Raw genomic sequence first — 23,445 nt, 5'->3', positions numbered from 1 at the left:
AGGGCCAGATGTATGTTTGGACGATGCTGTCATTCCCACTAGAGGCTGCCAGAACGCACACAATGCTCAGCGGACAGTGGTCCAATTCGCATAGCTTCGCCTGTTGTCACCGCTAGAGGGAGCTGTAGGCTTAAGATACCCAGTGCTCCTCCTGTGTTAATGAAAACCTGCACTTTGGCCCGTGTACACAGGCCTGTACACTAGTTACATATAAAAACGAGGGCACTGCTGCACAAAGGGTGAATCCAAGCTTTTTGGCAACAAGGAAATCTGAGCAGAGTAAGACTTGGTTAATTGCAAGAGTTAAAGGTTTCTATAAGTGCACTACATGTAACATGTGTAGGTTTGCAATGTCTAAAACTGAAGAATATGTGACCTATAGTTAAAGGAAGGATAGCATCAATGAATTCCTTGATTGCAGAAGGGCATGTGTTGTATATGTTATTGTGTGCATATTCCATGCATTCTACATTGGTAGTACAAAGAGAGGACTGAGATTCAGAATCAGAGAGCATTTGCATGTGATAAGAATTACGAACATGCAAAATGCAACTACAGAACACTGGAACTCGACACATCCACATGATTTTTTTGGATGCCTGGCAGCACATGCTGACATCAGAGGAGGATGCAGAGAAGGTCTTTTCAGAAAGCTGAATCGCAATTGATTTTTAACATAAAAGCCACAAAAGATGGACTGAATCAGGACAATGAATTGTTTGTGTTTTTGAAATGATTGCATGACGCATATGTTCTCACAGGATCTATAAGCAGCTATCAAGGTTGCTGAGAATAGTCCTTATGTTGTTCATAGCATTATCACAAACTGGGTATATTAACTGTAACCAGCCTTTCCATTGTTATCACAGATCCAGGAAGGAAGTTGGGGGGCCATTATATTGGTGCTAATTAATATCACCCGTTAACAATGAAAAATGGTAACTAGATAATTATATGCAATAATGAAGGAACAGTAGGTGCACACCTGTATTATTGGCCATAGGTCCATTATGTAACATTATAGACTGAGTTTCTAAGTGTGCTTGCATGGAATGCATGGAATGCATGATGTAACTCTAAATACATGGAGGTTCGAGCCAAGCACCTCAACTCCAATACAAGGGGATTTTGAATAACTTGAATTGAATATGATTAATGACGAGACATTGAAAGGAAGGTGCCATTCAGATTCACTTTAGAGATATGGGACCTCATTACAAGTGTGGCGGTCTGGAAACGAGGGGGCCGGTAAGCTTTTTTCCAGACTGTCACACTACGAGTCTGCCTGCCGGGGCCACTGCGGTTGACAGGTCTGACGCCACCGTGCGCAGCAGCCCCAGAAAGCAGATTCTTCACAGAAAAGCCATCACCGCTAACGGGGACACTGTGTAAATGGGGAGTCACAAAATCTGGCGCCTGACTTCCCGCACCAGTGGGACTTGGAATGTCCCGGTGGCACCGGGTAGTCAGGCGCCCATTTCAGTGTTACAGGGTTGGCTGCAACCTGCCGGTCACACAGGCCGTTTAGCACCAACCTCATAATGAGGCCCATGGAGTAGTTGAAAATTAACTTGCAAAATATATATATTGTTACTTACACAACAATGTAGCGGCACTGTACTCGATATGTGGCAAAACCGAAGACGCACTAGAACCCTTGTGAGCTGTTGAATACCTATTTTGTCGATTACCTATAAGAGACACTAGCTCATGTACATTTACTGGAACACTTAGATTACAAAGGCTTTGATCCCAATAAAGCTTGACTGGAGTCTTATTATGTATTTTTATAGACACATCTCTATATTTAGTGCAAGACTGGGAACTAGAAGATGGCCACTGTGATAGTGACTCAGCACAATGAGGATGGTAAAATTAGCCCTTCTTTTGTTTTTACATTTTAACAAAGACTATAAATGGCAGTCTCAAAATGGTGGCAGCCAGCAGTGTGGACAAGCTGCAAATGGCGTCCCTTACACGGGAGAAAAATGATAGCAGGTGAGTCAATGGCTGATTGTAGTGTACCTTACAGGGTGATTGGTGGATCTATAGCATTAAGAGTGATTGGTGCCCTTACTTATTAATGGTTAGGACTGTTTGATTTGGAGCGAGAAGCCAGTCGAGCCAAGACAAAGAATCGTCACACTGCATCATCTCTGAACATAGTTCCTGCTGGGATCTGAAGAGTACAAGAGGGAGTGTCGATTAAGACGAGGATGGACACATGTATAAGGTGTGTCATTAAGTTTCTCACTACATCTGTGCAACCACGCAACGTAGACTGTGCAGGCTCTCTAAGGATTGAAAGTGAAACTAAAAGGCTGGTTTTAACCCATTTATCAAGTCAAGTCAAAGTCGCTTTATTTCGGCAAATTAGCCTTAAAAGCAAAAAGTGCCTAAGACATTTCATTATAGTAAGAAGGAAGGCAATAATAATACATACAGTCGATATCAATAACAATGCGACATCCAAAAACAAGGCAGAACATTTTCCATACAAAATCACCATCTCTCCATTGGCAAGAGTTCATTTTCTCCTTCTACTTGCCAATAGCCGATATTGACCCAATCACCATATTAAAATTGTGATATAAAGAATACATAGTTACGGTACACCCCTCCCCCCGATAAGCAGTATCGATAGTTCGAATCACAATCAAGTGCTAGCGCAAGTCATTGATGGATTAAGTTTCAACATTTTCGTGCTAAATACTAAAAAATTGGATCTAACAACCATTTGATGTACTCATTCTTCTCCTCCATGCCAGGACAAGATCATTGGCCACCGAATTTTCATTGTAATTGTTTATCTATAAAGCGACATACACAAGTGAAGTGCTTCAAAGTGCATCCAGGCGGGACAGGAACAAGGGAATACAGTTGTCATTCTTAGGCCTTGAAGTTTCCGAATGATCTAACAAAAATAACTAGCATGCTAGGCCAGAGGCATTTCTACTAGTACAAGTGAATGACAGGAGGAATTAGACAAAGGGGGGAAAAGGAAAAGAGCATACAATCGAAAAACGACTGTACTAGGCCTGGCTACATTCAGATTGATTGGTGGTTGGTCATCACTAATGAGCCTATGTACATGTATTTCAGGCACAAAGAGGGAGGACAGCACAGAAGTCTTCCTAGGCCTCGTACATGCAAGGTCGTGTATGTGCGAGGAAGGGGGGAAGGGGACAAGTGTGCCCACTCCAGCAGGGGCCTGGTTTAAGTGCTGAGTGGTTGCCCCTCTCATGGAGCGTATTCTGAGTGCAGTAGTGCCAGGGAAAGTGCAGAGGCCCGGAGGCAAGTGCACGACTGGAGAGGGAGCCTGGGACCTGTGAGTCTCTGGAGGTGCATCAGGCGACTAGTAAGCAAACTGAACAAGTTGGGAAGAGAACGAAGGTGGGAAGGAGAAGGGAAGAGAAAGGAGGTTAGCAGGGGTGAATGAACTGCCAGTTGATCATCCGATGCACAACATAGTGCCATGGCTTGCGAGGCAGTTCTAATTGATCTTGTCAGAAGTAGGATTTGTAGGTATCCCTTCCGCAAGTTGAAATATCTGGGACAAAATAACATAAAAGGAACAAGATTCTTGTTCCTTTTTACGCCAAGTGTACATGAATGGATATATCACCATACCGAAGCGTAATTTTATGTGTAATGTTCTCAGGTACCGGTAAGCCGGTAAGATAACTCAGTGGGTTGAGTGCTCGCTGCTGCGATTTGAGCATGATCTGCAGGTCGCAGGTTCGAATCCCGGCAAGGCCAACTCAGCCTTTTATCCTTCCGAGGTCGATAAATGAGTACCAATTTCGGTTGGGTGATATTGTATGTAGAATATATGCTCTGCAAAGCGCTTTGGATTAAGGCGCTATATAAATAACACATCATTTTCACATCATTACACTTTGGTTGCACTTGATCTAAGTGCTCCTTGCAATCCAGGGATTGTTTAATTTAAGAGACAGTCTGATCCGCGTATTTGTTCAAAAACTTCACACTGCAATTTTCTTAAAATGCACTTTTAACAGAACGCTTAATTCTACACCCCATAAAATTCAGTGCACTCCAGAATTAACTATGCCATTGCCTCTCTCCATCTAATCAACCTGGGCGGGACCCGCATTCTAACCCAATAATAAAGGGGTTTAGACTTGTGTATGGGGGTGATTTTCTGTAAGTTGGTCTCCAAAAACTCAGGCATATTTGGGGCATTCATGGGCAGGCCTAAGAGGTTCTTGACAAATGTATTCTCTAACTGTAAGATTACTACAGTTTGTGTCTCCCCCCACAATTCTGCTCCATACAATGCAGCTTGTCTGGCTTGTAGCCTATAAGCTTCCAATGAGACCGTAACCGCCCCATTGCCATGTTCCTGGAGAAATCTGGCAGTTGCCCCGCTATACCTGGCTAGAGTCACCTAACATATTTATATTAATTTGCTGTTTTGCTCTTTTTTTCTTTTTACTGTTATAATCAGTCTCACAACGATATGACAATCAACATAATTTAAAAATACTGATATAATGCTTCGATGTAGACACCGGACGTTTCTAACAGCACATAGATTTGAAGCCCTGATGAAGAGCAGATTCCTTGAAACATGTGTAGGTGGAGCTCTGTTTATCAATATGAAAGGATATAATATGATGATTCATGTGCATGTACTGAACCATTAGGCCGAGGTCTGTTTCTCAGCACTAAAGAATGGAACATGATGATTTTTATGCAATGCTAGCAACGAGTACAGAAATACTGTTACAAATGTATGAAAATATAATGTTCAAAGTAATAGCATTGTTTACAGGACGCAGGGCCACGTATCCACAATAAGTTATTTGATTTCAATTTAAATTGTGGGGGATAATACAGAAGACTTCCCTATTGTGGACAGGTACAGCGGCACTGTTTGAATTCTAAACATGAATACCGCTACATAGTGCGATGATAATCCCAATCTTCCCACCCCCTTTTTTCCAGACATAAACCACTTATAACAACATTATGAATTCCTCAGTCCATTAACTTGTCTCAAAAGAGAGAAACACCACACATAACTCATCTCAAGGGAATCACCAACATCCACTGGGAAATCCCAACGTGATCTAACCAACCAATCCCAAAAGGTACCCGGCCCACTAATCCACACCAATCAGGATAATACAAGCCTCTAAATCATCTGGAAAGGGCCAACCCAATGCACTTCTCCATCTGAAATGGGATATCCCAACCCAAAACTCCATCTCAAAGGAGCTAATACCACCCAATACCACCTCAAAGAGCTCAATCCAACCTGAAACCCCACCTAAAAGCAGCTACCGCAACCCAATAAATGACAACGGAGCCAACCCAATCCACTAGCCATTGTAAAGGGAGCAGCCAATCCACTTCTCCACCTCAAATGGAATATACAAACCCACTAAAACATGTAGACATGAGGAGCCTCACTAATTATGATCTGAAAGGATATCTCAAGACACTGATCATCTTAAAAGGGTGCCATAATCCACTCCTAAAATGACACCCAAAGCCACATCCCTATCTCCAAAGGGGGTTACCACAACCCACTAAACCTCTCAAATGGAAACCAGCAATCCTCTAACCCTCATAATGGAATACCCAACTGACTAACCCCTCTCAAGCAAGATACCAAACCCACCGGTTCATCTGAACGAGGATACTCCAACCCCATCTCAAATGGGGGATACCACAACCCACTAACCCTCTCACATGGAAACCAGCAATTCTCTAACCCTCAATATGGACGACCCAACTGACTAACCCATCTCAAGTAGGATACCAAACCCACCGATTCATCTCGAAGTGGATAATCCAACCCCATCTCAAAAGGGGCATACCACAACCCACTAAACCTCTCAAATGGAAACCAGCAATCCTCTAACCCTCATAATGGAATACCCAACTGACTAACCTCTCTCAAGCAAGATACCAAACCCACCGGTTCATCATCTCAACGAGGATACTCCAACCCTATCTCAAAAGGGGGTTACTACAACCCACTAAACCTCTCAAATGGAAACCAGTAATCCTATAACCCTCAAAATGGAATATCCAACTCACTAACCCATCTCAAGTAGGATACCAAACCCACCGGTTCATCTCAAAGAGGATACTCCAACCCCATCTCAAAAGGGGGATACCACAACCCACTAACCCTCTCAAACGGAAACCAGAAATCCTCTCCCCCTCAAAATGGAATACCCAATTGACTAACCCATCCCAAGCAGGAAACCAAACCCACCGGTTCATCTCAAAGAGGATACTCCTACCCCATCTCAAAAGGGGCATAACACAACACACTAACCCTCTCAAATGGAAACCAGCAATCCTCTAACCCTCAAAATGGAATACCCAACTGACTAACCCATCTCAAGTAGGATACCAAACACACCGGTTCATCTCAAAGAGGATACTCCAACCCCATCTCCAAAGGGGGATACCACAACCCACTAACCCTCTCACATGGAAACCAGCAATCCTCTAACCCTCAAAATGGAATACCCAACTCACTAACCCATCTCAAGTAGGATACCAAACCCACCGGTTCATCTCAAAGAGGATACTCCAACCCCATCTCAAAAGGGGGATACCACAACCCGCTAATCCTCTCACATGGAAACCAGCAATCCTCTAACCCTCAAAATGGAATACCCAACTCGCTAACCCATCTCATGCAGGAAACCAAACCCACCGGCTCATTTGAAAGAGGATTGCCCTACCCAATAACCGAGAACAATGACGATACCACACTCCAGCAACCTGTATCCGAGAGAATACCCCAATCCTCTAACGCACATTGAAGGGACGCAGTGAAAGTAGCAATAGTCCCACGAACCCAGAAAATACACCCCTAAACTACAACCGCCACCTAAGGTAAATACCTGAGCTCACAAACGTGGAAACCCGCTGCTCCCGAGTAGGGAGACTTTATCCACTGTGTGATTCTACAATGACCACAGGTTCAGCTCCCAGTATTCACTTCCAGTCTCTAGGATGGCTCCAGGCTACTCATCCAGCCTGTACTGGAGGGGCGCAGCCCAGCACACTATTCACCTGAAAGGAACTTTACCACTTCATCTGATGTCCAGAGGGAACCCCATGTGTGTGAGACTCATGGCATGCGTGGAAAGTAAACCATCCTCCCATCAAGAGACAGCAGGCCCTTTGGTCCTTCCCACCTCAGAGATCTTCCCAAGTTCCCCATTCTGCCACCTGAAGCCAATGCAGACTCTCTCCTCTCCAGACGACAGAGATTCAGCGCTTTGGTTGGGCTTGAAGACAACAGGTTGTGAGTTTAAATCTCAACGCTGCACTGTGTGATCTTGTACAGTGTCCATTGGGCCTCATTATGAGTATGGCGGAGCGTGAAAAAGCGGAGATAAAGCTGTGGTAACTCACTGTATTAAAGCCGCATTACCGCACTGCCGTCCTACAGGTTTGGCAGTGAGGTGAAGGATTGTCCCCCAGCTAAAAGTTGAAGGTAAATCCGCCACCTTGCTGTCAAAAATTGGTCGAATTACCGCCGGCGGTAATTCTCCCAAAATCCCTACGGAGTCCTATCGACTCCAAAACCTGTGGATTTGCACCACCTACTATCGCTTGTAATCCCGCTGTAAATCCACAGGGCCAAGTCGTGCTAACAGAAAGTCAGTTTGGCGGTATTTCACCAGATTTACCACCGAAATACTGCCAAACTTGTAATGAGGCCCATTGTGTTTTTTTGTTCCTCTTCTTGTGCCTAGCAGGGGCATCTCGGATGGATTGAAACCGATTTTGTAATTGTGCCTGACCTTCGCCATCTGCACACAACCACACCCTGCTCAACATTTTACTCATCTCAGGCCTCAACATGCCTTACAAGTCATCTAGTGCAGACGCCCCTGACTGTGCTCTTCCGCTGTAAGAACGGTCACAGGGCACAGTAGCATTTACGCAGACACCGCCCACATGCGCTCCCTTTAACCAGTTCTTTCTGCAGAGGTCACGCCCTAAGGTCGTCTCTGGCGCCTAAACGTGTTCTCACCGGGTCCTCTGGGTCCCTGAGGCCGTGGGCCGCGAGCTGCTCCCCCGATGTTCTCGTGCGTGGAGCTCCTCGTCAGTTGTGGGGCTGATGCTGCACGGCGGGCGTGTGCCTGTTTTCCTGTGCAAGGGTGGCTGGGTGGGAACCTGGAGCCTGCTGTCAAACCCATTGCACACCCACTGCCCCACCAAACCAGCCTGACGGCATTCCGCCACCATGACAAGTGACACAACAGCCAAGAAACACACACAGCAGCACGTGGGCCGCGCCAGGCCCGTCGCCACCGCCCCAAGGGAAAGAGACCACGGCCTGCGAGGGCAGTGGGGGCAGCAAGACATGACCCCCCTTTCGGCCAGAGGTGGACTAGCCTACAGGTAGGCATCAGCACCCTGGGCCTCTTTTGTGTGGTACACTATTTTATTTCCACATTTTCTCATAGGAAAAAAGGTTGGGCTTGCTGAAAATATATGAGGGCACTTTAAAAATTATTTCCAAGACACTTTTGGTTCCAAGTCCGCCCCCGCCGGGAGAAGCTTTGACGTATGCCTGATTACACGTTTGGTGCTATTTCCCCAGAACCGCTGCAAAATGCGGTAAGTATGCAGGAATTTTAAGGGTCCCTTAAGTTAGTCTCAATTTTGAAGTCGCATACGAATCCATGTGGATTTTTTGTTACCACATGAGGCAATTACCACACGTGGTAATGCTTTTGTGGGGAGGTAACCGAAAGGCCGGTGCAAATCAAGAGCATTGGTAGTGTACCGTGAAGTTTGGCAGAATGGTAAAACATCCATTATTCTAAAATACTAGACGTATTACCACTACCGCCAAACTAAGCAGGCCCTTAGTGTGGAAACCAGTTCAAGTGGATTTGACCCACTTGCTCCTAACTTCAAATAATCAAAAGGCCAAACCTGGGCCTCTTGTGAATATTTGGTGACCATAATGCCCCCTCCAAGTACACTCTTGAGCTAGACGCAGTGGTATTCAAACTGTGGGTCGCGACCCCCTAGGGGTCCGCGGGTGCATCCCAGGGGGGCCCTGAGAGCTCAGCATGAAAAAAGATTTTTTTTTTTTTTTTTTTTTTTTTTTTTTAGATTGGAAGAAATGGGCAGGGGTGGCCCACATGGGCGGGCTGAAGCATGAAACTGTCTCAGGCAACAATGAAAAAGTGGCCCACAGTTGTAAATGGATATTCATTCCTTTAGTCACAGACTGGGCCTCATTACTACTATGGCGGACCAGTAACAACGGTGCTGGTAAGCTACCGGCACCGTTGCTACCGTTCCGCCATAGTAAGAGTTGTGCTCGTGGGTGCTTGACAGCCCCCGCCAGGTCTGACCTCAGCTCGTCGGATGCACCAGCACCGTTATTAACAGTGCCGGTGCATCCGAGCTCCCCCTTCCCATTTGAGCCATATGGGGCTCAAATGGGAATGGGGATCTACCGGCACCTTCGAAAGGGCAATTATCATGTCCGCCTAACTCGGCATGACCTAGTAATTGCCCATTCGCGGGTGCCAGACCCGGATGCAACTCCAGTGGCAGCCGTGCCGGTTTTACCGGCACATCTACCGCCAGAGTAGTTATGAAGCCCACTGTTTCAATAGTACCCAAAGGGGTGCTTTGTGTTAAAATGTAAGTAAATTGTGATATATTCAGCAACAATGGTCAACATTACTAACTGCATAGTGGCCCCTCACCCATTATGGAGGAGCTAAGGAGCCAGCCCAGTGAAACAGTGAGCACTCCCTCAGCTGCTTTATCCAGCTAATGGAGTGCTCCTGGGCTGGCTGAACTGTCAAAGGGAAACACTGTTTCCCTTTGACAGTTCAGTTTAGTTCCCCAGCCGCACATGCTCACTGAGCCATGCAAGTGCTGGGGCGTTTTGCTTCGCCAGCATTGCATAGCTCATTGGAAATGCTGGCTGGGGCACTGCATGTCTGTATGTCCGAGGGGGAGCTCCTGCGCCTCCTCGCACATACGGACAGAGCAGCTGGAGCAGCACCCACACACAGGCCAATGCAGAAGGTACGTTTATGTTCATTGTTTTTATTTAAACATGTGTATGGATGCGTTATGAGTGAGTGTATGGTGATGGATGCTCATGTGAATGATAGAGTGATTGCTGTATGAATGTGCAGCGCCTTGCATATACACATAATCATGTTCATTGTGTTAGGACCAGTGGGGCCCAGGGGACAGGGATGGTATCTTTTTACCGGACATCTATCATTCAAAACCCTCTGCCTTGTCCACAAGGCTTTCTGGGGCCTCGGTCCAAAATACCTTCAGCTATTCCTCCGCAAATACCTCCCCTCTCGAGCTCTTCACTCCTCTACCTCCAACTCCCTCAGGGTCAGTCGTTTATCAAAGAAACGAGCTGGGGGTAGATCTCCGTCTTCGGCTGGGGCCTCCCTCTGGAACAGCGCCCTGCCACTCTAAAACTTGAGGAGAACCATCTTTCTTCCTGCACTTATCAGACCTACCCTGTCTGCTGCCTTAAACGTAGCACTTGCAAATTGCTGGCTGCACTACCACTGTTTGTTGCCTTTATTATTTATTTATTGTTATTTATCTGTTTCTCCTCTGCTTCGCACTTTCCACTTCTCCCCCCTTCCATGCACTTTTCCCCTCACACTTGCGCGTTCTCAATGTCACTGGGCCTAGTAAGATCGCTGTTTTATTCTCCTCTGTTCCCCTCCCTTGCCTTGTCACGCTCTGAAACACTTGTGTACGAGCGCGATAGAAATAAAATATCAATGCCTGCCCCCTGGACTCCCAGCAACAATTGCAAACTGTTTGGCTATTTACCCATTTTTTGTTAAAAGTATGCTCTACAATGCAACATTTTAACCTATTATTTAAAAAAAAAATTCACAGGGGCAAACCCCCCCGAACCTCCCCTTAATGCCCCTCCACTTAAAAAAGATTCACCAGCCGCGCCACTGGCCCTCAGACTGTGTTGGGAACGGGATGGGGGAACCGAGGGACTATGGTGGGAGCACAATGGGCGGGAACCATGGGATAGTGATGGGAGCAGAGTGGGGAGAGCCCTGGGTGTGTGATGGGGTGGGGAGAGACCAGCGACTGGGTAGGAGTGGGATGAGGGAGCCCAGCGACTTTGATGGGAGCAGGTGACGGCGCGCAATATATACTGTCCATTTGGCATTTCTGGGGGGTCCCGACCTGCCCAAATTTTGCTCAGGGGGGCCCTGGCCAAAAAAGTTTGAAGACCACTGCTAGAGGGAAAATACACTCACTAATGAGGCTGTGAGGGCTGTGACTCATGCCTAATTGACACAAAATATACTCTTTGGATATTTGCAGTGCTTATTTTGTAAATGAGTGCCAGGGCTCAAATATTTCCTAGCACTCCTGTGACCCTGCGGGTGGGCACTTCCCCACTGCTGCTGCCACCACCCATAGCTGCTCCCCACGGTGGTGGCGACATATTTGGGGTTAGTTACGCTACAGCTCGCACCTGCTCATTGTGGTTGATGGATGCACTGACTATCACCACTTCATCATTAAAGTGAGTCTGACACAATAAGTGCCAGGGCTGAGCCCTGGCAACCGGCCCCCACAAATTAAGCACTGGGTCAGCTACATTCTCCTTCTCCTGTGGCTTGGAAATCAATGCCTTCACACCCGACGAATGTCTACCCAGTCAACACTCACGTCTAAAGGGCTGCTGGTCAGCCACTGAATGGCATTGGTTCCCTGCCAGATGACGTCAGTGCCGCCCAGGTACACCAATGTTCACCTGCACCCACCATCCATCTGCAACGACCAACCAACCATCCATGCCCACGGCCTAGCCGCGCCCACCACGACTCGGGGCTTATTGCTTAATTAAAGCATCCTTTTAAGAAGGTAAGAGGAATGTGTGAGCACAATCGAACCCCTGCCAGAGACAGTCCAAGTGGACGTGCATACACGTCGCGCGCCCAAAAAGACTCCGTTGATTAAAATACAAACATCATGATCATATTTCCCAAAACACATGAATCCATCACTGGCAGTGGCGGGGTTGTGCAGAAAGAGAGGTTTCAATGTTTCCATCGGGTTTTCTGGTTTGCATGGTGGGCACAGGCGTCCATGTCTTGCCATGCCTATTCTTGCTCCCATTGTCTCCAAAATATCGAATAAATGTAATCGAAATTTTAAAAAGAGACGTTGTTAAGTTCGCTGTGGGAAAAAATGAATATATTTTTGTGTGAGGCCCTAACGGGTTGGATGGATAATGTATTTTTGAAGTCCAGAGCTATTCTCTATTAACATCCAGTTGTTAATGCACTCCCGCCCTTTTCCTTTCATTTTGAAATCTTTTATGCTGCGCTCCATGGATCTTTCTATATTACAACCCCATACTATAGCTTACCCGCTATGACTATGTCACGCACATTTTTGCCATCCTTGTTTACTTACACATACCAATGTGTGCCATATGCTGCCTGATGCTGCCCCCGTACCATGAGGTGAGGCTCTCCAGTCTGTGTAATCATTCCAATGTGTCCCATATGCTGCCTGATGCTGCCCAGTACCATGAGGTGAGGCTCTCCAGCCTGTGTAATCATTCCAATGTGTCCCATATGCTGCCTGATGCTGCCCCCGTACCATGAGGTGAGGCTCTCCAGTCTGTGTCATCATTCCAGTGTGTCCCATATGCTGCCTGATGCTGCCCCCGTACCATGAGGTGAGGCTCTCTAGTCTGTGTAATCATTCCAATGTGTCCCATATGCTGCCTGATGCTGCCCCCGTACCATGAGGTGAGGCTCTACAGTCTGTGTAATCATTCCAATGTGTCCCATATGCTGCCCGATGCTGCCCAGTACCATGAGGTGAGGCTCTACAGTCTGTGTAATCATTCCAATGTGTCCCATATGCTGCCTGATGGTGCCCCCGTACCATGAGGTGAGGCTCTCCAGTCTGGTAATCATTCCAATGTGTCCCATATGCTGCCTGATGCTGCCCAGTACCATGAGGTGAGGCTCTCCAGTCTGGTAATCATTCCAATGTGTCCCATATGCTTCCTGATGCTGCCCCCGTACCATGAGGTGATGCTCTCCAGTCTGTGTAATCATTCCAGTGTGTCCCATATGCTGCCTGATGCTGCCCAGTACCATGAGGTGAGGCTCTCCAGTCTGTGTAATCATTCCAGTGTGTCCCATATGCTGCCTGATGCTGCCCAGTACCATGAGGTGAGGCTCTCCAGTCTGTGTAATCATTCCAATGTGTTCCATATGCTGCCTGATGTAGCCCCCCGTACCATGAGGTGAGGCTCTCCAGTCTGGTAATCATTCAATGTGTCCCATATGCTGCCTGATGTAGCCACCCTGTACCATGAGGTGAGGCTCTCCAGTCTGTGTAATCATTCCAGTGTGTCCCATATGCTGCCTGATGCTGCCCCGTACCATGAGGTGAGGCTCTCCAGTCTGATAATCATTCCAATGTGTCCCATATGCTGCCTGATGCTGCCCCGTACCATGAGGTGAGGCTCTCCAGTCTGATAATCATTCCAATGAGTCCCATATGCTGCCTGATGCTGCCCCGTACCATGAGGTGAGGCTCTCTAGTCTGATAATCATTCCAATGTGTCCCATATGCTGCCTGATGCTGCCCCGTACCATGAGGTGAGGCTCTCCAGCCTGTGTAATCATTCCAGTGTTTCCCATATGCTGCCTGATGCTGCCCCCGAACCATGAGGTGAGGCTCTCCAGCCTGTGTAATCATTCCAATGTGTCCCATATGCTGCCTGATGCTGCCCCCCGTACCATGAGGTGATGCTCTCCAGTCTGTGTAATCATTCCAATGTGTCCCTTATGCTGCCTGATGCTGCCCCCGTACCATGAGGTGAGGCTCTCTAGTCTGTGTAATCATTCCAATGTGTCCCATATGCTGCCTGATGCTGCCCCGTACCATGAGGTGAGGCTCTCCAGTCTGTGTAATCATTCCAATGTGTCCCATATGCTGCCTGATGCTGCCCCCATACCATGAGGTGAGGGTCTCCAGTCTGTGTAATCATTCCAATGTGTCCCATATGCTGCCTGATGCAGCCACCCTGTACCATGAGGTGATGCTCTCCAGTCTGGTAATCATTCCAATGTGTCCCTTATGCTGCCTGATGCTGCCCCCGTACCATGAGGTGAGGCTCTCTAGTCTGTGTAATCATTCCAATGTGTCCCATATGCTGCCTGATGTAGCCCCCCGTACCATGAGGTGAGGCTCTCCAGTCTGGTAATCATTCCAATGTGTCCCATATGCTGCCTGAGGCTGCCCCCATACCATGAGGTGATGCTCTCCAGTCTGGTAATCATTCCGATGTGTCCCATATGCTGCCTGATGTAGCCACCCTGTACCATGAGGTGATGCTCTCCAGTCTAGTAATCATTCCAATGTGTCCCATATGCTGCCTGATGCTGCCCCCGTACCATGAGGTGAGGCTCTCCAGTCTGGTAATCATTCCAATGTGTCCCATATGCTGCCTGAGGCTGCCCCCATACCATGAGGTGATGCTCTCCAGTCTGGTAATCATTCCGATGTGTCCCATATGCTGCCTGATGTAGCCACCCTGTACCATGAGGTGATGCTCTCCAGTCTAGTAATCATTCCAATGTGTCCCATATGCTGCCTGATGCTGCCCCCGTACCATGAGGTGAGGCTCTCCAGCCTGTCTAATTATTCCAGTGTGTCCCATATGCTGCCTGATGCTGCCCCCGTACCATGAGGTGAGGCTCTCCAGCCTGTGTAATCATTCCAGTGTGTCTCATATGCTGCCTGATGCTGCCCCCGTACCATGAGGTGATGCTCTCCAGTCTGGTAATCATTCCAATGTGTCCCAGATGCTGCCTGATGCTGCCCCCGTACCATGAGGTGAGGCTCTCCAGCCTTTGTAATCATTCCAATGTGTCCCAGATGCTGCCTGATGCTGCCCCCGTACCATGAGGTGAGGCTCTCCAGTCTGGTAATCATTCCAATGTGTCCCATATGCTGCCTGATGCTGCCCCGTACCATGAGGTGATGCTCTCCAGTCTGGTAATCATTCCAGTGTGTCCCATATGCTGCCTGATGCTGCCACTGTACCATGAGGTGATGCTCTCCAGTCTGGTAATCATTCCAGTGTGTCCCATATGCTGCCTGATGCTGCCCCCGTACCATGAGGTGAGGCTCTCCAGTCTGTGTAATCATTCCAATGTGTCCCATATGCTGCCTGATGCTGCCCCCGTACCATGAGGTGAGGCTCTCCAGTCTGTGTAATCATTCCAATGTGTCCCATATGCTGCCTGATGCTGCCCCCGTACCATGAGGTGATGCTCTCCAGTCTGGTAATCATTCCAGTGTGTCCCATATGCTGCCTGATGCTGCCCCTGTACCATGAGGTGATGCTCTCCAGTCTGGTAATCATTCCAGTGTGTCCCATATGCTGCCTGATGCTGCCCCTGTACCATGAGGTGAGGCTCTCCAGTCTGGTAATCATTCCAGTGTGTCCCATATGCTGCCTGATGCTGCCCCTGTACCATGAGGTGATGCTCTCCAGTCTGATAATCATTCCAATGTGTCCCATATGCTGCCTGATGCTGCCCCGTACCATGAGATGAGGCTCTCCAGTCTGTGTAATCATTCCAATGTGTCCCATATGCTGCCTGATGTAGCCCCCCGTACCATGAGGTGAGGCTCTCCAGTCTGTGTAAACATTCCAGTGTGTCCCATATGCTGCCTGATGCTGCCCCCGTACCATGAGGTGATGCTCTCCAGTCTGTGTAATCATTCCAATGTGTCCCATATGCTGCCTGATGCTGCCCCCGTACCATGAGGTGAGGCTCTCCAGTCTGATAATCATTCCAATGTGTCCCTTATGCTGCCTGATGCTGCCCCCGTACCATGAGGTGATGCTCTCCAGCCTGTGTAATCATTCCAGTGTGTCCCATATGCTGCCTGATGTAGCCCCCCGTACCATGAGGTGAGGCTCTCTAGTCTGTGTAATCATTCCAGTGTGTCCCATATGCTGCCTGTTGCTGCCCCCTTACCATGAGGTGAGACTCTCCAGTCTGGTAATCATTCCAATGTGTCCCATATGCTGCCTGATGCTGCCCTCGTACCATGAGGTGAGGCTCTCCATTCTGTGTAATCATTCCAACGTGTCCCATATGCTGCCTGATGCTGCCCCGTACCATGAAGTGAGGCTCTCCAGTCTGTGTAATCATTCCAATGTGTGCCATATGCTGCCTGATGCTGCCCCCGTACCATGAGGTGAGGCTCTCCAGTCTGTGTAATCATTCCAATGTGTCCCATATGCTGCTTGATGTAGCCCCCCGTACCATGAGGTGAGGCTCTCCAGTCTGTGTAATCATTTCAATGTGTCCCATATGCTGCCTGATGTAGCCCCCCGTACCATGAGGTGATGCTCTCCAGTCTGGTAATTATTCCAATGTGTTCCATATGCTGCCTGATGCTGCCCCCCGTACCATGAGGTCAGGCTCTCCAGTCTGGTAATCATTCCAATGTGTCCCATATGCTGCCTGATGTAGCCCCCCGTACCATGAGGTGAGGCTCTCCAGTCTGGTAATCATTCCAATGTGTGCCATATGCTGCCTGATGCTGCCCCGTACCATGAGGTGAGGCTCTCCAGTCTGTGTAAACATTCCAGTGTGTCCTATATGCTGCCTGATGCTGCCCCCGTACCATGAGGTGAGGCTCTCCAGTCTGTGTAATCATTCCAATGTGTCCCTTATGCTGCCTGATGCTGCCCCCGTACCATGAGGTGAGGCTCTCCAGTCTGTGAAATCATTCCACTGTGTCCCATATGCTGCCTGATATAGCCCCCCGTACCATGAGGTGAGGCTCTACAGCCTGTGTAATCATTCCAATGTGTCCCATATGCTGCCTGATGCTGCCCCCGTACCATGAGGTGAGGCTCTCCAGTCTGTGTAATCATTCCAGTGTGTCCTATATGCTGCCTGATGCTGCCCCCGTACCATGAGGTAAGGCTCTCCAGTCTGTGTAATCATTCCAATGTGTCCCTTATGCTGCCTGATGCTGCCCCCGTACCATGAGGTGAGGCTCTCCAGTCTGTGAAATCATTCCACTGTGTCCCATATGCTGCCTGATATAGCCCCCCGTACCATGAGGTGAGGCTCTCCAGTCTGTGTAATCATTCCAGTATGTCCTAAATGCTGCCAGATGCTGCCACCCTGTACCATGAGGTGATGCTCTCCAGTCTGGTAATCATTCCAATGTGTCCCATATGCTGCCTGATGATGCCCTTGTACCATGAGGTGAGGCTCTCTAGTCTGGTAATCATTCCAATGTGTCCCATATGCTGCCTGATGATGCCCTCGTACCATGAGGTGAGGCTCTCTAGTCTGTGTAATCATTCCAATGTGTCCCATATGCTGCCTGATGCTGCCCCCGTACCACGAGGTGAGGCTCTCCAGTCTGGTAATCATTCCAGTGTGTCCCATATGCTGCCAGATGCTGCCACCCTGTACCATGAGGTGATGCTCTCCAGTCTGGTAATCATTCCAGTGTGTCCCATATGCTGCCTGATGCTGCCCCCGTACCATGAGGTGAGGCTCTCCAGTCTGTGTAATCATTCCAATGTGTCCCATATGCTGCCTGATGCTGCCCCCGTACCATGAGGTGAGGCTCTCTAGTCTGTGTAATCATTCCAACGTGTCCCATATGCTGCCTGATGCTGCCCCGTACCATGAAGTGAGGCTCTCCAGTCTGTGTAATCATTCCAATGTGTGCCATATGCTGCCTGATGCTGCCCCCGTACCATGAGGTGAGGCTCTCCAGTCTGTGTAATCATTCCAATGTGTCCCATATGCTGCTTGATGTAGCCCCCCGTACCATGAGGTGAGGCTCTCCAGTCTGTGTAATCATTTCAATGTGTCCCATATGCTGCCTGATGTAGCCCCCCGTACCATGAGGTGATGCTCTCCAGTCTGGTAATTATTCCAATGTGTTCCATATGCTGCCTGATGCTGCCCCCCGTACCATGAGGTCAGGCTCTCCAGTCTGGTAATCATTCCAATGTGTCCCATATGCTGCCTGATGTAGCCCCCCGTACCATGAGGTGAGGCTCTCCAGTCTGGTAATCATTCCAATGTGTGCCATATGCTGCCTGATGCTGCCCCGTACCATGAGGTGAGGCTCTCCAGTCTGTGTAAACATTCCAGTGTGTCCTATATGCTGCCTGATGCTGCCCCCGTACCATGAGGTGAGGCTCTCCAGTCTGTGTAATCATTCCAATGTGTCCCTTATGCTGCCTGATGCTGCCCCCGTACCATGAGGTGAGGCTCTCCAGTCTGTGAAATCATTCCACTGTGTCCCATATGCTGCCTGATATAGCCCCCCGTACCATGAGGTGAGGCTCTACAGCCTGTGTAATCATTCCAATGTGTCCCATATGCTGCCTGATGCTGCCCCCGTACCATGAGGTGAGGCTCTCCAGTCTGTGTAATCATTCCAGTGTGTCCTATATGCTGCCTGATGCTGCCCCCGTACCATGAGGTGAGGCTCTCCAGTCTGTGTAATCATTCCAATGTGTCCCTTATGCTGCCTGATGCTGCCCCCGTACCATGAGGTGAGGCTCTCCAGTCTGTGAAATCATTCCATTGTGTCCCATATGCTGCCTGATATAGCCCCCCGTACCATGAGGTGAGGCTCTCCAGTCTGTGTAATCATTCCAGTATGTCCTAAATGCTGCCAGATGCTGCCACCCTGTACCATGAGGTGATGCTCTCCAGTCTGGTAATCATTCCAATGTGTCCCATATGCTGCCTGATGATGCCCTTGTACCATGAGGTGAGGCTCTCTAGTCTGGTAATCATTCCAATGTGTCCCATATGCTGCCTGATGATGCCCTCGTACCATGAGGTGAGGCTCTCTAGTCTGTGTAATCATTCCAATGTGTCCCATATGCTGCCTGATGCTGCCCCCGTACCACGAGGTGAGGCTCTCCAGTCTGGTAATCATTCCAGTGTGTCCCATATGCTGCCAGATGCTGCCACCCTGTACCATGAGGTGATGCTCTCCAGTCTGGTAATCATTCCAGTGTGTCCCATATGCTGCCTGATGCTGCCCCCGTACCATGAGGTGAGGCTCTCCAGTCTGTGTAATCATTCCAATGTGTCCCATATGCTGCCTGATGCTGCCCCCGTACCATGAGGTGAGGCTCTCTAGTCTGTGTAATCATTCCAATGTGTCCCATATGCTGCCTGATGCTGCCCCCGTACCATGAGGTGATGCTCTCCAGTCTGGTAATCATTCCAGTGTGTCCCATATGCTGCCTGATGCTGCCCCTGTACCATGAGGTGAGGCTCTCCAGTCTGGTAATCATTCCAGTGTGTCCCATATGCTGCCTGATGCTGCCCCTGTACCATGAGGTGATGCTCTCCAGTCTGATAATCATTCCAATGTGTCCCATATGCTGCCTGATGCTGCCCCGTACCATGAGATGAGGCTCTCCAGTCTGTGTAATCATTCCAATGTGTCCCATATGCTGCCTGATGTAGCCCCCCGTACCATGAGGTGAGGCTCTCCAGTCTGTGTAAACATTCCAGTGTGTCCCATATGCTGCCTGATGCTGCCCCCGTACCATGAGGTGATGCTCTCCAGTCTGTGTAATCATTCCAATGTGTCCCATATGCTGCCTGATGCTGCCCCCGTACCATGAGGTGAGGCTCTCCAGTCTGATAATCATTCCAATGTGTCCCTTATGCTGCCTGATGCTGCCCCCGTACCACGAGGTGATGCTCTCCAGCCTGTGTAATCATTCCAGTGTGTCCCATATGCTGCCTGATGTAGCCCCCCGTACCATGAGGTGAGGCTCTCTAGTCTGTGTAATCATTCCAGTGTGTCCCATATGCTGCCTGTTGCTGCCCCCTTACCATGAGGTGAGACTCTCCAGTCTGGTAATCATTCCAATGTGTCCCATATGCTGCCTGATGCTGCCCTCGTACCATGAGGTGAGGCTCTCCATTCTGTGTAATCATTCCAACGTGTCCCATATGCTGCCTGATGCTGCCCCGTACCATGAAGTGAGGCTCTCCAGTCTGTGTAATCATTCCAATGTGTGCCATATGCTGCCTGATGCTGCCCCCGTACCATGAGGTGAGGCTCTCCAGTCTGTGTAATCATTCCAATGTGTCCCATATGCTGCTTGATGTAGCCCCCCGTACCATGAGGTGAGGCTCTCCAGTCTGTGTAATCATTTCAATGTGTCCCATATGCTGCCTGATGTAGCCCCCCGTACCATGAGGTGATGCTCTCCAGTCTGGTAATTATTCCAATGTGTTCCATATGCTGCCTGATGCTGCCCCCCGTACCATGAGGTCAGGCTCTCCAGTCTGGTAATCATTCCAATGTGTCCCATATGCTGCCTGATGTAGCCCCCCGTACCATGAGGTGAGGCTCTCCAGTCTGGTAATCATTCCAATGTGTGCCATATGCTGCCTGATGCTGCCCCGTACCATGAGGTGAGGCTCTCCAGTCTGTGTAAACATTCCAGTGTGTCCTATATGCTGCCTGATGCTGCCCCCGTACCATGAGGTGAGGCTCTCCAGTCTGTGTAATCATTCCAATGTGTCCCTTATGCTGCCTGATGCTGCCCCCGTACCATGAGGTGAGGCTCTCCAGTCTGTGAAATCATTCCACTGTGTCCCATATGCTGCCTGATATAGCCCCCCGTACCATGAGGTGAGGCTCTACAGCCTGTGTAATCATTCCAATGTGTCCCATATGCTGCCTGATGCTGCCCCCGTACCATGAGGTGAGGCTCTCCAGTCTGTGTAATCATTCCAGTGTGTCCTATATGCTGCCTGATGCTGCCCCCGTACCATGAGGTGAGGCTCTCCAGTCTGTGTAATCATTCCAATGTGTCCCTTATGCTGCCTGATGCTGCCCCCGTACCATGAGGTGAGGCTCTCCAGTCTGTGAAATCATTCCACTGTGTCCCATATGCTGCCTGATATAGCCCCCCGTACCATGAGGTGAGGCTCTCCAGTCTGTGTAATCATTCCAGTATGTCCTAAATGCTGCCAGATGCTGCCACCGTGTACCATGAGGTGATGCTCTCCAGTCTGGTAATCATTCCAATGTGTCCCATATGCTGCCTGATGATGCCCTCATACCATGAGGTGAGGCTCTCTAGTCTGTGTAATCATTCCAATGTGTCCCATATGCTGCCTGATGCTGCCCCCGTACCACGAGGAGAGGCTCTCCAGTCTGGTAATCATTCCAGTGTGTCCCATATGCTGCCAGATGCTGCCACCCTGTACCATGAGGTGATGCTCTCCAGTCTGGTAATCATTCCAATGTGTCCCATATGCTGCCTGATGATGCCCTCGTACCATGAGGTGAGGCTCTCCAGCCTGTGTAATCATTCCAATGTGTCCCATATGCTGCCTGATGCTGCCCCGTACCATGAGGTGAGGCTCTCCAGTCTATGTAAACATTCCAGTGTGTCCCATATGCTGCCTGATGCAGCCACCATGTACCATGAGGTGATGCTCTCCAGTCTGGTAATCATTCCAATGTGTCCCATATGCTGCCTGATGCTGCCCCCGTACCATGAGGTGAGGCTCTCCAGTCTGTGTAATCATTCCAATGTGTCCCATATGCTGCCTGATGCAGCCACCCTGTACCATGAGGTGAGGCTCTCCAGTCTGTGTAATCAATACAGTGTGTCCCATATGCTGCCTGATGCTGCCCCCGTACCATGAGGTGAGGCTCTCCAGCCTGTGTAATCATTCCAATGTGTCCCATATGCTGCCTGATGATGCCCTCGTACCATGAGGTGAGGCTCTCCAGCCTGTGTAATCATTCCAATGTGTCCCATATGCTGCCTGATGCTGCCCCCGTACCATGAGGTGAGGCTCTCCAGTCTGTGTCATCATTCCAGTGTGTCCCATATGCTGCCTGATGCTGCCCCCGTACCATGAAGTGATGCTCTCCAGCCTGTGTCATCATTCCAGTGTGTCCCATATGCTACCTGATGCTGCCCCCGTACCATGAGGTGAGGCTCTCCAACCTGTGTCATCATTCCAGTGTGTCCCTTATGCTGCCTGATGCTGCCACCCTGTACTATGAGGTGAGGCTCTCCAGTCTGGTAATCATTCCAATGTGTCCCATATGCTGCCTGATGCTGCCCCCGTACCATGAGGTGAGGCTCTCCAGTCTGTGTAATCATTCCAATGTGTCCCATATGCTGCCTGATGCTGCCCCTGTACCATGAGGTGAGGCTCTCCAGTCTGGTAATCATTCCAGTGTCCCATATGCTGCCAGATGCTGCCACCCTGTACCATGAGGTGATGCTCTCCAGTCTGGTAATCATTCCAATGTGTCCCATATGCTGCCTGATGCTGCCCCCGTACCATGAGGTGAGGCTCTCCAGTCTGGTAATCATTCCAATGTGTCCCATATGCTGCCTGATGCTGCCCCCGTACCATGAGGTGAGGCTCTCCAGTCTGTGTACTCATTCCAATGTGTCCCATATGCTGCCTGATGCTGCCCCCGTACCATGAGGTGAGGCTCTCTAGTCTGTGTAATCATTCCAATGTGTCCCTTATGCTGCCTGATGTAGCCCCCGTACCATGAGGTGATGCTCTCTAGTCTGTGTAATCATTCCAATGTGTCCCTTATGCTGCCTGATGTAGCCCCCGTACCATGAGGTGATGCTCTCTAGTCTGTGTAATCATTCCAATGTGTCCCTTATGCTGCCTGATGTAGCCCCCGTACCATGAGGTGAGGCTCTCTAGTCTGTGTAATCATTCCATTGTGTCCCTTATGCTGCCTGATGTAGCCCCCGTACCATGAGGTTAGGTTTTGCCAGTCTGTGTGCACACACCAATTATATCTGTATCCATATGTGTATTCTTGCACTTCACCTAAGTACCATGCTCTTTCTGTAACTAGCGCCTAGATGCCTCAGGGCTTTGCATGCTGAAATAAATGCAAACATAAATAAATAAATAAATAAGTAAATAAATAAATAAATAAATAAATTTAAAAAATCAATTTAAAAAAAAGTACGTTCAATTTCCTCTAGGCACATAACTGGCTAGAATAGCCATTTTGATTAATACTTAGTCTCCTTTTATAGTTTGCAAACTTGAATGTCACACATTCCACTCCTAATCTTAACTATCGTACGTATAGCTGTCAAACCCAACTCATAAAGTATTTCCAGTCCTCGGCATTTTATCTCAGAGACCAGAGCCAGGGCGTCTAATGCACATTGTAGACCTCTGATGATATCATCTGCACAGGAGGAAAAGGAGCAATGATGTTCTCCCAGTGTCAGAGGAACGGTCTGGCCTTCTTGGAGGGTAGACTCTAAATCTGCCAAATAAATGTCGAAGAGCAGATGATCCGAGCAGATGACCCTTGTCTTAATCGATCATTAAC

The 23,445-nt window shown here is 48.9% G+C and overlaps 1 protein-coding gene across 7 annotated transcripts in view; it reads right to left on the bottom strand.

Annotated features, from left to right (window-relative positions):
- The window catches only part of LOC138570219 (uncharacterized), a 464,546-nt gene that overhangs the window by 348,878 nt on the left and 92,223 nt on the right, over positions 1-23,445 (bottom strand). The window contains exon 1 of one of the 7 annotated variants that reach the window (XM_069648946.1): positions 8,036-8,133. The exons of the other annotated variants lie outside the window; for them this stretch is intronic. The gene's annotated coding sequence lies outside the window, so the exon portion shown is untranslated. Of the gene's footprint in view, positions 1-8,035; positions 8,134-23,445 lie in introns of those variants that run through there. 7 annotated transcript variants of the gene reach the window in all.

This window comes from Ambystoma mexicanum, chromosome 2q, assembly GCF_040938575.1.
Source record: "Ambystoma mexicanum isolate Mex_15411 chromosome 2q, UKY_AmexF1_1, whole genome shotgun sequence".
NCBI lineage: Eukaryota > Metazoa > Chordata > Amphibia > Caudata > Ambystomatidae > Ambystoma > Ambystoma mexicanum.
Note: the sequence above shows the minus strand (reverse complement) of the source record. Positions and strands in the feature narration are given on the sequence as shown.